Here is a 14,105-nt window from a genome sequence, read left to right on the forward strand (position 1 = left end):
TCAATTGGAGCCGACCAATAAGCGTCATTGAGGTACATAGTTTTCTTGGCTTAGCCGATTACTATCAGTGGTTCATTGATGGGTTTTCTAAGATTGCAACTCCGTTGACCCGCCTCACCAAGAAAGATGTTGTGACATCCCAAATGTTAATTAAAACATAAGGGTGTCAGATATAGAAACAGATTATGAGTGCGTGTTAAATAATTGTATGTAGTGGAACAAATTATTACAAATTCCTTACCTAACTATATATGAGTTCCAACTACATATATACTAAGGCTAGAAATAACAACAAAATACAAAATATCAAAATATAAAAAGGACCACTTCTTTCACTATGTGACTGGGCTCATTAGAGTGCAAAATAAATCATGCACTCAAGGTTTGTAGACCCACGGGATCCTCATGGACTTCAAAGGGTAGGTCAACGTTCGGTTCTTCATTATCTTCCTCATCTAGGGAGGCATAGAAGTGAGTGAGTTTTATATACTCAGTAAGAAAAATAATATTTAAATAACATCATAAAATTTTAAAAGGTGAATAATTATGTCATCAACACTTACCATCAGAAGTCATGTCGAGGTCCTTTCTTACTTTATGAAAATAATTTATTTATTAAAAAAAATATCATATCCATAATATCAATCATAACAATCAAATCAATCATGCTAATAATGAAAAAAATTAAATAAATTATGAAATGCTCAAATTTTCGTATCATACTTCGCGAAGTCGTTTTGACTTCCATCTTCTGAGGATAGATACGAATTTTCGACTACCTATGTGAAACAATCAAATCAAATATATAACAACAATTTGCTCACGACACATTTTTGGCTTGTTAAACCATGGCATGATCTATAACCACGCCCGTGCCAACCACAATGGTCCTATCATATATTCTATAGTCACGATGGTACTTAGCAAAAGGTGACCCCTAACAGATATTCGTGTCACCACTCTTGTCAGATGGTACACCATCATCCATATAAAGCGGTCCTCTCACGTCTTTTCAGACCAGATGGAGGAGGAAAAAACAGAAACCCCTCAAAGATAAAAAGCCTAATGAGACACTTGATACATTATGTATGTCAATACAGATACATATTTTTCGCACCATTTCATGTTCATTCCCTTTTTCATATTTAAGAGAATTATCACCAAAATCATGTCATTTAGATCACATACAAATCACCAAGTGCCTATAAAATCTTATAACATGCTTTATTAAGTAAAATTCACTTCATTTGAACAATTAAACATAAAACATGCGAATCATAAATTTCAATCTTCATAGTTTTAATTTCTAAAAATGCTCTTTAAGATGTCCAAGAAAATACTAAATTTCTTACCAAAACTTTGAAATTTTTCCTAGACCTTTTTTCTTCTTTTCATCTCCTTCTCTTTCTAGATCACTCCCTCTCTCTATGCTCTTGGAGGATGGAACAATGAAATGGAAGTGATGAGGAAAAATGAAAGAAAGGGGTCCTTATTTATAGAAAATAGAGACTGTTGGATTTGCACCAAGTAGCGAAACCTGGTGAAAAGAGAGAAAATTGAGTAAAAAATGAGTGATGTAACGCAACGTGATAATAATGCAAAAAAAGACGAAGAACCTCCCAACCGACTGCGGTTCACCACCTAAGGTGGATGAAGCGGGAGGGTATTGGGAGGATTGAATCTTATAACTTCTCGCATGTCGTTGTACTTAATTAATTTAGAAAACCCTATTTATTCAGACCTGAACTCATTTAATTCACTCCACATATTATTTATCGTAACACGTGTATCTTGCTAATTTTCAATTACTTTGATTTTATTTAATATTGTTTTATTTTAATTATTTTCATTTAATTTTAATTTAACTTCATTTATATTATTTTAGTAAAAAATTGAAAAATTTGAAAAAAAATGGCGAAACGAGAAAAAAATCCTTACGAAAAAAATATTGTGGGGAAGGAAAGTTGCCCACGCAGCATGCCTATGCACTATGCGCGCATGCACGCACGCACAGTAGACACGGGACGTGCGCACATCACACACGTCCAATCTGCACGGGCGTCCTATCGCACGCAAGCGGGCCGTCTGCATGTCACCTCGCGCGCAGATAGATGCTGCACACTATGCGCGCATCATCCGCACAGTAGGCCTACGTGAATAGGCCCCTATGCACTTGGGGCCTAAGCACAGTAGGCCTGCACGCGTGCAGGTTAGCCCCTTCGCACATAGCAGAGGGCCTGTGAGCTGCTGTCGCTTTCGGTGGTGCGCCACCGCAACTAGCGAAGGAGGCCTTCCTCTCTCGTTTTTCATGCCAAGCATCTTTTTCCTCTTTCTCTTTGCCGAATTTTGTCACTTGACACGAATCTAACGGTTCTAAATTTCTATAAATAGGTCTTCCCTTTCCACTCTTCCCCACACTAGCATTCTTCTATTTTTCAAAACTTAGAGAGAGAGAGTGATTTAGAGAGAGAGAGAGAAAAAGAAAATAGAACAATAAAGGAGGAAATATCAAAGTTTCGGTAAAAAATTTAATATTTCTTTCAATGTCTTAAGGAGTATTTTTAGATAAAAAATTATTAAATTATGATAATTATGACTTTGCCTATTCTACATGCTTGTGTATTTGTAGATCTTATAAACTGAACTCTTCTTGTTTTCAAGCATATTGTGTGATTTATAGACACTTGATGTTTTGCATGTAATAAAATTAATATGAATTCGGTATTGTTGTCTGGAAAGATAAAAGAAACAAAAAAAAAGTGGAATGAAACATGAAGATCTGAAGTATGTATTTGTACTGACATGCATAATGCATCAAATGTCTCGTTAGACTTTTTATCTTTGAGGGGTATCTATTCCTCTAACCTCATCCAGGGTATCTGTGTTCTCCTCTCCCAATCTGAAAAGACGTAAGAGGATCGCTCTCTGTGGATGACGGTGTACCCTTTAACGAAAGTGGTGATGCAAATATCTATTAATAGTCACCTTTGGCTAAGTATTGTTGTGACTGTAGATATATGATAGGACTACTATGGTTGGTACGATCGTGGTCGTAAATTGTACCATGGTTTGGCCAACCAAAATTGTGCTTGAACAAAATTGTGTCTTTCTTTCTTTTATAGGAATTTATAGGAATGACGTGAGGAAAACTATCCGTAGAGTGTACTGAGTAACCTAAAGCCCTGGATCACCCGATCAGGGCTGAATTTGCCAAATTCTTCTGAGCCATCGAAGGATTAACTACGATCGTAGGACAAATTAAGCCAACCCTTGTCCACCTCTTGCCCTTGAATACTGAATAGCCAAGATGTCTATTTCTCACAATATAGCAGAGTTCATAGGAAGCTTAACCCACCACATTTTGAAGGTGGCCATTATCCCTTAGTAGCCAAAGCCTAGATCCTACATATAGAGAAGCTTTTCTCTGTCTTATACTTGACTGAGGAACATAAAGTTTCCTTAGCAATTTTTATGCTAAACGGTGAAGCCGAACACTGATGGCGACTCAAGAAGGAGGTCCTACCTACTCCTACCACCTGAGAAGTTTTCATGGATGCATTCTTTGATAACTTCTTCCTTGCCTATGTCCGAGAAAAGGAGGAGGAATTTTAGGACCTCCACCAAAAAAATCTGACGGTTGCCCAATATGCACTTCGTTTTGTCCAACTATCTAGGTTTACCCCTATAATGGTCACTCCTGAAAGCTGAAAAGTTATGAAGTTTCTAAAAGGCCTTTGTGTCGACATCTATGACTGGGTCGCAATGCTGAGAGACCCAGCTCGTATGCATAGGTGCTAAAACATGCCAAGTTGACTAAAGACCTCATCTTGGCCAAACACCAATGCATTGCCTGAGCCCGTACCCAACAATAACCCTAACAGTTTAAGAGGAGATTCCCTGATCCAGTAAGTACCAACCCCGATAAACAAACTAGAGTTGTTCTTCTCTCTACCTTGCCTCCACCTACAGTCCAACTTGCCTGACATAACTAACCCTATCAGCATTGTGGTCGCTCACATGGTGATCTACTATGTCGGTGTATCAATCATGTTTGCTATTGATGCGAAGCACCCAGCATCTTATAAAAGACTATCGTCAGTAACCAAAAGACATGGTTAGGCCTGTAGCTCAGGGTCGCGTGTACCACCTAGATGAACCCGGTGCTCTCCCCACTCCTGTTCTCATCCAGGATATGCTTTCTAACTATGATACTTCTGTCAAGGCTTTGATCGATACAGGTGCTACTCTTTTATTTTCTGTGCATTTACCGATAATCTTGATTTTAGGCTAGAACCTTTAGTAGAAACGTTGACGGTAGAAACTCCCTCCAGGAGATTATTAGAAGCTCACTGTGTATATAAAGATTTTAAAATAAAAGCTTCAAGAATAGAAGTATTTATGAATCTAATGCTGTTAGATTTTACAAGATTTGATGTGATATTAGGAATGGACTGGTTAGAGAAGTACAGAACAAAAATCAATTGTGAAAGTAAAATTATAATTTTACAGTCCCCAAAAAAGGAATAAAATTATTATTATTATCATTATTTTTTCTAATAATTGAATAAACAGGAATATGGGTGCTAATCTTACTGTGTGTTCCATACCAATTGTTTGTAATTTTTCGGATATCTTTCCCATCAAACTTCCTGGTCTGCCTCCCCTGCGAGAAGTAGAGTTCTTAATTGAGTTGCTGCTCGGAACCCAGCCAATTTTGAAGCCCGCTTATCATATGAGTCGAGCTGAGCTAACAGAGCTGGAATATCAGCTTTCTGAACTTATTACCCATAAGTTTATCCGCTCTAGTCATTCTCCTTAGGTGCTCTAGTTTTGTTTGTGAAAAAGATAGTTCTCTCGGACTCTGTGTGGGTTACTAGGAACTCAACTGAGTGATAGTTAAAAGCAAGTACCCTTTACCTCGGATTAATGACTTCTTTGATCAACTATAAGGAGCCATTGTCTTCTTTAAGATTAACCTTAGGACGGGATACTACCAACTGAGAGTCAAAGAAGAAGATATTCCAAAGACTACTTTCTAATGCAGGTACAATTTGTATGAGTTTAGGGTAATGTCGTTCGAGTTGACCAATGCTCCTACAACCTTCATGGACCTCTTGAATAGAGCTTTCCATCACAGACTAGATCAGTACGTCATCGTATTTATTGATGACATCTTAGTGTACTCCAAGAGCCTTGGGGAACATGCAATGCACTTGGCTGAAGTGTTAGAGACCCTTCGTTGGAACAAACTATATGCTAAACTTAGCAAATGCTCCTTCTGGTAGGATCGAATTTCCTATCTCGGTCATGTAATTTCAAGTGAAGGAGTTTTCATGGATCTGTCAAAGGTTGAAATAGTAGTCAATTGGAATCCACCGACCAATGTGGCCGAGATACGTAATTTCCTTGACTTGACATGATACTACCTACGATTCATCGACGAATTTGCTAAGATTGCTGCTCCATTGACCTGACTCACCCGGAAGGACGTACCATTTGTCTAGAACTATGAATGTAGTGAGAGCTTCAAGGAATTGAAGTGTCGTCTTACCTTTGCTCCTGTGTTGATCCTCCTTGACAATACAGGAATGTTTCAGATCTACTAGGATGCATATCATATTGGTTTAGGGTGTGTCTTGATGCAGCATGGTAGAGTAATCGCTTATGATTCCTGACAACTGAAGCCTCATAAGTGGAACTACCCTACCCACGACCTGGAGTTGGCAGCCATTATGGCGTCACTACCTGTTTGGGCAAACTTCTGAGATTTATACTGATCATAAGAGTTTAAAGCATATCTTCTCACAAAAGGAACTAAATATGAGACAGAGACACTAGATGGATCTCCTAAAAGACTATGACTGCAAGATCATCTATTACCTCGGTAGAAGAAATGTAGTTGCTGATGCACTAAGATGAAAGGAGTCCACAGTGTTGACTCAAACCATGGCCTCAAGTTGGAAATTAATGGACAATATGCAGCGTCTCCGCCTTAGCTACTACGGTAAAGGCACTTATCTTACTCAGATCCAAGCCCTGCCAAATATCTTCATGAAAATATGAGAAGCTTAACTCACGGACCCGGAACTCACCAAGAATCTAGATAAGTTCACTTCTAACGAATCTCCTGATTTCAGAATTTTGGATAATGTACTGTTAAGATTTCGAAACTGAATTTAGGTCCCCATCACTGGTAGGGTAGATGTTCTCAAGACCGCCCGTACTTTCAAGTTATCCATCTATCCCAGGAGTACCAAGATATACCAAGACTTGAAGCGTCAGTACTGTGATTGGGAATTAAGAAGGATATAGTCGACTACGTCTCTCGATACCTTACTTGTTAGAGAATTAAAGTAGAACATCAGAGACTTGGTGGTTCGTTACAAGGTCTTCCGATTCTTGAATGAAAATGAGAGCATGTAACTATGAATTTTGTCACTGGATTTTCCATAACTTGTTTGGTTGAAGTGTTATCTGGGTTATCGTTGACAGATTGACCAAAACCACCCACTTTTTGCCTATCATAACCACTGACTCCACTAACAAATTACCTCGCCTATATGTTGATGAGATTATTCAACTTCATGGTGTTCCCTCATCCATTGTGTCCGATCATGATCCCCGATTCACCTTCCACTTCTAGGACAACTTTCAGGAAGCTTTGGGATCTGGATTGTATTCAGTACCGCTTATCATCCCCCAAACGAATGGTCAGTCAGAATGCAATCCAGATATTAAAAGACATGTTCTGTATTTGTGTCCTTGATTTTGGCGATAACTGGTATGAGTACCTTCCCCTATGTAAATTTGCTTACAATAACATTTATTATTTCAATATCGGTATGGCTCCGTTGAAACATTGAATAGAAGGTCTTATCGTTCTCCCATTTGCTAGAGTGAGGTGGGGAACTAGCGCCATTTGGGACCAAACTTCATTTAGGAAATCATTGAGAAGGTCACAATCATCCGCAAGAACTTGGCCACTGCCCAGAGCCGTAAGAAGAGATACATCAATAATTAGAGGGGACCCTTGGAATTTGTCGTGGGAGACCAAGTTTTTTTCAAGATTTTTTCTTGTAAGGACAAGATGCAATTTGGGAAAAGAGAGAAGTTAAGCCCTTGATACGTGGGACCTTTTCGGATCATCGAGCGCATTAGACCCATGGCATACCGCCTCGCTCTATCCCGATAGTTTATGGGTCTACATGACGTCTTTCATATCTCGATGCTAAGGAGACCCTGACCTTTCTCATATAATTTCCTCACGATGAGGTTCTCGTGGAGATTCTTGGATAGATCAAAAAGGTCTTATGCAACAAGACGATTCCTATGGTGAAGTTGCGATGACAGCATCATACCCAAAAAAAAAAAAAACAACATGGGAGTTGGAAAACAAGATGAGCGAAAAGTATGCGAACATGTTCGAGACAAATTTAGGGACTAAATCTTTTTAAAGTGGGGAGGATGTAACATCTCATCCGTCGCTGTGCTTAATTAATTTAGAAAATCCTATTTATTCAGACCTTTAGACCGCATTGAACTCATTTAATTCACTCCACATATCATTTATCGTAAAACGTGAATCTTGCTTATTTTTAATTATTTTAATTTTATTTAATATTATTTTATTTTAATTATTTTCATTTAAATTTAATTTAATTTAATTTATATTATTTATTTTATTTTAGTAAAAAAATTGGAAAATTCAAAAAAAAAAAGGCAAAACAGGGAAAACAATCATGCGGGGAAGGAAAGCTACCTGCGCACTATGCGCGCATGCACGCTTGCACATCAGATGCAGGAGTGCGCGCAACGCGCCCATCTCGTCTGTGCGCGTGTCCTGTTCACGCAGGTGGGTCGGCTGTGCGTCACCTTGCGTGTGGATAGGCCCCTGTGCGCCTAGGCCCTGAGCACAGTAGACCTGTGCGCGTGGCGCCCAACACACCTAAGCCCTACGCGTGCACAAGCTAGCCCCTTGCGTGCGCAGCAGGTGGCCTGTGTGCTTGCAGGCTAGCTTACATTGTGCCGGACAGGCCATTGCCACTTGGGGCAGTGCTGCGCCGCTGACAGAGGAGGCCTTTCTCCCTCGTTTTTCATGTCGAGCATTTTTTTTTTCTCTCTCTTTTCAATAGAATTGGCCACTTGGGGCAAATCCAACAGTTCTAAATTTCTATAAAAATGTCTTCCCTTCCCACTCTTTCCCACACTTCCATTCTTCCGTTTTTAAGACTCAAAGAAAGAGAAAGAGAGAGAGAGAGAAGAAGGGAAAGAAAAGAAGAATGGTGAACGAAGAAATATCAAAGTTTTGGTAAAGAATTTAGTATTTCTTTCGACATTTTAAGAAATATTTTTAGATAAAGAAAAATAATTAAATTATGATAATTATGATTTTGTCTATTTTGCATGCTTGTGTATTTATAGGGCTTATAAACTGCACCTTTCTTGTTTCAAAGCATGCTATGTGATTTATATACGCTTAATCTTTTGCATGTAATAGAATTAATATGAACTCAATGTTGTTATCTGGAAAGATAAAAAAAAAAAAGTAGAATAAAGCATGAATGGTCCGAAATATGTATATGTACTAACATGCATAATGCATCAAGTGTCTCGTTAGACTTCTTATCTTTAAGAGGTATATGTTCCCCTATCCCCATCCAGGGTATATGTGTCATCTTCCCCATATGGTCTAGAAAGATGTAAAAAGACTGCTCTTTGTGGATGACGGCATACCATCTGACGAGAGTAGTGATGCAAATATATGTTATGGGTCACCATTTGTTTGCCCAAACAGGTAGTGACACCATATTTTCAGAGCAAAGATAATGGTTGCCAACTTTAAGCCGTGAGTAGGGTAGTTCCACTCATGAGGCTTCAGTTGTTGAGATCCATAAGCGACTACTCTACCACGCTGCAACAAGACACACCCCAAGCCAATATGAGATGCATCGCAGTAAACCTGAAACTTTCCTGTATTGTCAGAGAGGATCAGCTCTGTCGACGCTTCAATTCTATGAAGCTCTCACTACATTCATTGTTCCAGACAAATGGTACGCCCTTCTGGGTGAGTCGAGTCAATGGAGCAGCAATCTTAGCAAATCCATCGATGAATCGTCGGTAGTATCCTGCCAAGCCAAAAAAACTATGTACCTCGACCACATTAGTGGACGGATTCCAGTTGACTACTATTTCAACCTTAAACGGATCCATAAAAACTCCTTCACTTGAACTTACATGATTGAGAAAAGAAACTCAATCCAACCAAAAAGAGCATTTGTTAAGTTTAGTATACAGTTGATTCCGACGAAGGGTCTCCAATACTTCGGTCAAGTGCACTGCATAGTCTCCCAAGCTCTTGAAGTACACTAAGATTTCATCAATAAATACAATGATGCACTAATATAGTGCGTGCTGAAAAATTCTGTTCATGAGGTCCATGAAAGCTGCAGGAGCATTGGTTAACTGAACAACATTACCCTGAACTCATACAAATAGTACATGCATCAAAAAGCAGTTTTTTAAATATCTTCTTCTTTGACTCTCTGTTGGTCGTATCCCCTGCTAAGGTCAATTTTAAAGAAGACTGTGGCTCATTGCAGTTGCTCAAAGAGGTCATCAATCCGATGTAAAGAGTACTTGCTTTTAACTGTCATTCGATTAAGTTCCTGATAATCCACACAGAGTTTGAAAGAACCATCTTTCTTTTTCACGAACAACATTGGAACGCTCCAAGGAGAATGGGTAGGGCAGATAAACTTTCTAGTAATAAGTTCAAAAAACTGATGTTCCAAGTCTGTTAGCTCAGCTCGACTCATACGATAGACGGGCTTCAAAATTGGTTGAGTTCCGAAAGAACTCTACTTCTCGCGGGGGAGGCAAACTATGAAGTTCGATGGAAAAGACATCCAGAAAATTACAAACAATTGATATGGAATACACAACAAGATCAGCATCCAAATTCTTGTTTATTCAATTGTTAAGAAAAATAACAATAATTTTATTCATTTTCGAAGATCATAAAGTTACAATTTTACTTTCACAATTGATTATCGCTCTGTACTTCTCTAACCAAATTCATTTCTAATATCACATCAAATCCTACAAAATCTAATAGCATTAGATTCACAAATACTTTTATTATTGAAGCTTTTATTTTACAATATTTATATACACAGTAAAATTTTAATAATTCCTAAATAATAATTTCTAAAAGGAGTTTCTACCTATAGTGTTTTCTTTCATATTTTGAAATTCTACTCATTCGTTCTAAACCTTCTCTATCTAAATTATTCTTTTATTATTCTCTAACTAAATCTTCATAATTCAATCTTGATATTTTATTTTATTGTTTAAATTTTTATTTGTTAATATTAATTTATTTTATATAACTCTTTGTAATTTAAAAATTAAATTAATTAAAATTATTATTATTGCTATTATTTATTATCTAATATTATTACTTTATTTTATTTTTATCAACTCAAATTTTATTTTTATTTTATAATTCTTTAAGTCTTTTTCATCAATTATTTTGTCTAATTCCTACTTCACTCCCTAATTTTTCCAAAAATTAACATTCTACTTTAAATTTCATTTCTTTTTAACTTAAAATCAATCCATTCAAACTTCCTAACAGGTTCAAAGATGTATAAAAGATGCAACCAAGCATTCACAACCATCAGCAAGCAAATGAGTATGAAAACTGTAAAAATCACTAAAATTCCATTTTCAAACCAAATCACCCTTACCTATTTGCATGCTCTGAATTTCATAAAATTACTATAAAAATATTTTAAAAAAAAAATAATGATACGAAGGCTTCAAGTTTGTTACTAATTATACCTACAGACTTTAGAGTGAAAGAATTTCGACTTGAAATCAAAACATCATCCCAAAAATTAGTAGAAAATCTACGCAACAACTAAACTTTCTCAGTGTCAACAATGGATATGAGGATTTCATGCAATCCCATTGCATACACATCTCATTTCTGACTATTCTAATTACTAAGACGTTCATCTAATTAAATTTTCCTCATTTTATAAATTTGCAACAATTTAATTATTCTATTCAAAACTATTTTTTCTTCTTATTTCCAAAAGCTAAGCTAAGAAGTTCAAGCTCTAAATTAATTTTCCATAACACACACATAATTATACCTATGTGTCTGCTTATATATACAAACACCGCGCACACAATTGTACAGATTTATATTTATACACTTTTAAACTACACTCACATTCTTTATCACAAATTATATATATATATTACACACATTAATATATACATTATTGCATTTACACACATTATTGCATTTACACGTCCATAGTTTGATAAAGACATCGCAATTATACACTTTATATATATATAGAGTCACCTACATACACGCATGTGCAATATACACACCCATAACAGTAGATATAACTATACACACACACAAATGCTTAAGCACCATTTCTATTTAAATAGATAGATAATGATATATATATATATATATATATATACTTACATTAATATCTTCCCTTCTCTTATAACTATATATATATTTATTTCATATAATAGCATACATATATGTAGTTAGGCTCATATATATATAAAACATAATCACGCATATGCTTCAACTTCGGTGCGTAATTTTGTATTCCTATGTTCCTACTCCAAAATCTTATATATATCTATTACACAATAGCACCCCTAAATATACACAAAACATACATATATACATATATATATATATACACACATTTGCTGCAAACAAACACTCACACCATACACATTGCACATTTATTTATATATATACATACATATTTATATATATACATACATACACAAACAAAGTCCTGCGTGCATATATATATATATATATGTGCATGTACCCTGAACTTTTTTTTAACATTTATAAATATAGATATAATTTCTGCTTATACATAACTCACACACCCATTTCATACATCAACATGCACATATATACAAAATACATACCCATTTCATACATCAACATGCACACATATACAAAATACACACCCATTCTTCACATATACATATATTTACGATCCCACACAAAATTCATATATATAGATATACAGCATACTCACTCATGACTCATGTATACATATACACCCGCACACACATTTGGAAATATATACATATAGATTACTCACGCACATATTCACACCCCTGCAGACATGCTTACCATTAAAGTAACCACCCGCATACATACACACATGCTAACACACCCGCATGAAACATAGCACCTTTGCACATATATTCATATATATATATATATAGGTGTATACTCAGACATTATATAAACATATACACAGCTTTATATATACACATTTACTTATATATATACCTGCATCCAAACACACCCAGATTTATATATATATACACGCATATTTACACATATCACATAGATTTACATACATATGCATATAATTACAAACTCACACAACAACAGATTCACTTATATATATAAAATCACACACATATATATATATTTACATGCAGACACTTTTGTATATTTACAGTTTTATACGCACATAATTCATTCATACACACAGATTTGATGCACATATATAGATATAGCCATGCCTGTCCACAGACTTTTATTTGAAATTTGCACTCACACAGACAAGTTAGTATATATATTAATATATATCCACCCAGCTCCATACAAACTTATATATAAGCACACAACTACAAAGTTTTATATATAAATAGACACTCACACACAGGCTTGTTTATATATATATTAATATATTTTACTCACATAAGTATATAGATTTTGATTTTATATATATACACACATGCCTGTAGCTGCTTACACACGCACTCAGTTTATATAAATATATACCCATGTATACACACAAACTTGAACACTCCTTTATAAACGCGCACAGGCTCTTTTACTTTTTTTTAATTATACACAGATTAATATGTATACATATTTACACATGAAATCACACACATACTAACATACATTCACACATCTGCATGCACCAGCACACGACACTTAGTTTCATCTTATTTCTTTTTACAGACACACATTTATGTATATATTCCTTTTTTTTCACTTCACCGAGCACACACACACACACACACATATCCGGCACACATACACAGACATGCATGTTCTTTTTTTTTCCTCATGCATCTGTACGGGGTCAATTCAAAATGAGTTACGAATTAGATAATTTGAAATTAAAGCTTAGTAAATAATTATAGAAGAGAGGTTATGAATATCCTTACTCGAAATTGGAAAAAAGGAACAACCGATTATCACTCACGGATTTCGGTTGTATGAATTGGTTTTTACCCTCTTAGATTTGGATTTTCTTTCCTAAATGTACATAAAAATTAATAAAATCTAAACTAGAAGAGAAAGGGAAGAGAAATGGAAGAAATCGGCTTACCATTGCCGATTTTCTTCTTCTGGAGTGGCGGCTCAGCCCAGCTCCGTCGCCTTCTACATATTTCCATCAACTCCCTCTCACCCTCACTTTTCTCTTCTGGCGGCTGGGATTCTCTTGCCCCTCAAAGAGCTGCAAAATGAAGCTTATATATAGGCTTTTGGGAGCCATCGGATTCCCAAGCCAAAATTTGGGCTATTCGTTCTCAGATCTCGCCACGTGTATGCACATGTGGCTGAGCGACATGGCCCCTCTCGACATCTCATCTGCTTAGCTGTCCAACACCTCCTTAAATTCTATTTAGGCCCTAGTTTTTGAATATATAATTCACTTGACCCTTTTTAATTACAAAGAAAGTTCAAAAATTTTAATTTTTATTCGTTTAAGCTCTTAAAATCTTAATTTTTATAAATTTGGATTTAATTTAATTTATAAATTTCTTTTTATGAATTTATTTAATTTATATGACAGCTGTGATGTTTTTTTACTATATTTTATTTTTTAATTACCCTAGTTTGCATACAAATTGCTGAATGTAGTTCAAGTAGGGAGGGTTTAATTAAGAATTTGAGTTTCTGCATACTCATGCACATGTGGGATTTATGATTAAGGTGTTTTCATCCTAACTTTCCTGCGTTACACTATGTAACGACCCTGGAAATTAAAAGAAAATGTATATATAAAAATTCTAAG

The 14,105-nt window shown here is 35.8% G+C and overlaps 1 long non-coding RNA gene across 1 annotated transcript; it reads right to left on the bottom strand.

The window, feature by feature from the left end:
- Positions 1-211: 211 nt before the first annotated feature.
- On the bottom strand, positions 212-13,551 carry LOC148240117 (uncharacterized). The gene is made up of 2 exons (XR_015816451.1): positions 13,416-13,551; positions 212-455 (listed from the first exon to the last, which is right to left on the bottom strand). It is a non-coding gene; the product is annotated as an uncharacterized LOC148240117 (long non-coding RNA).
- Between the last annotated feature and the right edge of the window lie 554 nt (positions 13,552-14,105).

The sequence above is a fragment of the Carica papaya genome, chromosome 9, assembly GCF_054855325.1.
Source record: "Carica papaya isolate Zhongbai chromosome 9, ASM5485532v1, whole genome shotgun sequence".
Lineage (NCBI taxonomy): Eukaryota > Viridiplantae > Streptophyta > Magnoliopsida > Brassicales > Caricaceae > Carica > Carica papaya.